This window comes from Centruroides sculpturatus, unplaced genomic scaffold (genome assembly GCF_000671375.1).
Source record: "Centruroides sculpturatus isolate CEXI.00-Female unplaced genomic scaffold, Cexi_2.0 scaffold4438, whole genome shotgun sequence".
In the NCBI taxonomy this organism is placed as follows: Eukaryota; Metazoa; Arthropoda; class Arachnida; order Scorpiones; family Buthidae; genus Centruroides; species Centruroides sculpturatus.
The window spans coordinates 563-3,902 of record NW_019388525.1 but is presented as its reverse complement, the minus strand read 5'-3'; the positions used below and the strand labels follow the sequence as shown (position 1 = coordinate 3,902).

At 23.7% G+C, this 3,340-nt stretch overlaps 1 long non-coding RNA gene across 1 annotated transcript; it reads right to left on the bottom strand.

The window, feature by feature from the left end:
- Positions 1–1,119: 1,119 nt before the first annotated feature.
- Positions 1,120–2,200, bottom strand: LOC111616980. Its single transcript, XR_002755352.1, has 3 exons — positions 2,101–2,200; positions 1,269–1,551; positions 1,120–1,182 (listed from the first exon to the last, which is right to left on the bottom strand). It is a non-coding gene; the product is annotated as an uncharacterized LOC111616980 (long non-coding RNA).
- Positions 2,201–3,340: the final 1,140 nt, after the last annotated feature.

Below are 3,340 nucleotides of genomic sequence, written 5' to 3'. Positions count from 1 at the left end.
TTCAAAATCACGATTTGGATATTTGTAATTAATTCTAAAACGAAAGTATCCAGTTTTTAGAAGACAAACAATACATTCTGTTAAGATCTAATTTCAGGACCTCAATCAAATCGAGTATTGTGTTGCACTTGAATATCGAACTGATTTACGGGGTAGTGGCCATTTCTTTTAATGGCTAACTTTATTATTCATTTATGCGATTAAGTCTGTGACGGAGTATTAGGTTCGACAATAACATTACGCAATGGAAATAGCACAAATAACTCTGTTTTTATACACGTTCACAATATCCATTGTAAAATATTTTCCTCTTAAAACTAGCAACACTTTAAAAAATATTCTCTTAAATATTTCAATACTATAAAACTGCGTTATATATATATATAGGCTATATTTGAATTCCGTTAAATATTTCATTCTATTTTTTAATATAATATACAAACATGATAGACAATAATTTTATAATCATAGAAAAGGTTTCTTCTTTTATGATTATAAAAACATTTGTAATATGTTAAGAAAAAGATATTACAAGATATTTTTATCGATACGCAAGAAAATTTTTTAAGAATTTATGATTTATTCTTCGGCCTCAAATTTATTCGACACCTTTCAGATTTCATTAATGATCTTATATTTTTAACGTTTTTTGCTTTATTGCGTTTAAGTATGTCTCTATATCTGAGCCGTCGAGGGATGAGTATGGATATAAATTACCTGAGATGACGAGACCCAGAGGGCACGTGAAAAATAATTAATTATCATAGTCTTTATAAATATACCAGATTTTCATGATTTTGACAAATTTTAAAGACTATAAATCTTATTTTTATTACCTAAATATAAGAAAATTATTTTTACAGTGTATAAGGGGTCTGGCAAAATGATGAACCAAGCCTTCTTTCGGTAGTTCTTATATATGTATATATATATATACATTCTTAATAATATAAATCATATAGATTATAGTCTTTTATAAATCATAGATTCACAATTTTAAATGTCTTTGGACTAGAAAAAAAACAAGTTTAAAGCTATATAAAATCATATTATTCCATAAGCACATGAAGCTATATTGCTATATTTATTAATATGTACTGTATAAAACTTACTTTTTTATTCCATTCCGAGCACATTATCATGTGTATAAAACAAAATACGAAATAAGTAAATTTCCAATACCTGAAAGAAAAAAAAATAGATCTAAACTAAAAAACAAACGTTTATAACTGTATTAGCATTTATAAACAAAACTAAAATAGAATTACCTCGTCATTTTATTCGTGTGAATCGGATCAACAGCCTATTGCTTAATTAATATTATAGACTGTTGTATATGTTAGAATATTTTATATCAACATTTCCAAAAGTTGGTCGATTGGAGTTTTCTACAATACAGTAATGTTTACATTGATGTAGTACGTGTTCGAAGATTAGATTTAATTTCTCAGAAGATAAATATATAAATTTATTCATTGCATTATTCTTAAATCCTAAGTCATTATCTCGACTGGATGAAGATATCTGTCATTACTTGATAAATGTCTTCAGCTATATATTACAATTTAAGAACAGTTTCTAAGACAAATAAACGATTTCGTAGAATATATACATATTTTTTTAAATAAATGATAAATTGACATTAAGAAATTTTTAAGATAACAAATCTAATTAACGAAATTTATAATTTTTAAATCATATTTAAGTAATTAAATGATTTTAATTGCTAAATATCGCATTTCTTCACTCGTCTGACAATAATATCTACAACGTTAACCCGAACAAATCATAGCAGACGTTTAGGTCATTACTTCTGAACTTGTAATAGAGAATTCCAACGGTGGATTGATTTATTATAAATTCTGTGACAATGAATAAACGCTTATATCAAGCAAATTTCCTCATTACAACAAATATCATATTTTCTAATTATTAAAATTATTTTATTATGAAAAATTCGAATTATAATTAACATATTTAACATCAAAAATTCATATTTGTTTAATATTTTATATTTATTTAAATATATAAATAAAATTATTGCACGAGTATAATTTCATTTATTGATAATTAATATTTCTGAATAAAATATGTACTTACCATAAGCTTTTCTTATACAAATCATTTTTGGTTATCATCTCGCCTTTGACGTTTCTAATTATTTTTCCAATCTATTCAATATATTTTCCACATACTACAATCAAAAAGAAAATATCTTTAATAACTTTATGTTTAATAATTAATTAAAAAGTCTAATTTAACAATTTATTATTTAATGCATAAGAAAATTACATTGCACTTTATAAAATATTATGAAACTTTTATATAGAGTTTAATTTCGGATAAAGTTTATTTTATTTGAAATATTTGAAAGCTTAATGGAAGTTTAAGATTAAAAATACTTAAAAAATTAAATTTTCAAAGTGATTTATATCACAATTTTTGCTTTTATTTAAAAATTAATAATAAAAAGAAAGGAATTAAAACATCTCCTTTCTTAAGAAAAATTTAATATAATATTTCTCTCAGATTACTCAAATTTATTAAATATTGTTGGCTGAAAGGTCAATAAACTAGAGTCAAATTTTTGTTTATTTTAGCATCAAAACTTATTAAGAATAGATCCTAAACGCCTTCAAAAGCTGAATTTTCGACTAATAAATACGCGAATACACCTATTTAAAATGATTTAATTATGTTTTTATTAGGAAATTATTTCAAAAAAATTATTTAGATATTTTATAATATACAATTCATTTTTATTTTACAAACAAAAATATTTCAATAATAAGCAATAACCCGCATAATGATGTTATATATAAATTTTACTACTTAAATCTGAATTAAATCAGTTATATTAAAAGTTACTAACTTCATACAGTATTTACATAAAGGATAATTTCATTCTAAAACTTAAAAGGGAGAATGATTTATAAAATTTAACCTTCACATATTTTAGATGAAATAAATAACAATTTAATATATAATATGCATCAATTACTTATCGTTTAAGTGAAATTATTGCTATTTTCTAATTCATTAAAATTCTTCTGATTAAAATAACTTAAGTATGTGACTTCATAAGGTGTGATAATATTAGTTTTAATTATAGAACGGCTAAAGAGCTGTAGTTATATCATTCTTGATGATATAACAGCAGTTTTCTAGTAGCTAGCATCCTGGTGCGGGGGAGGAAGTCTCTCGTCACAATCAGCCACCCGGATTATATGCGCTTTTATAAATCATGAGGCTAACACACTTTAAAACTCGCAAGTAACTTTACATAGTAATAACATAAAAATATTTGATCATTATTCTGTTTTATTGAATAGATGCTAGA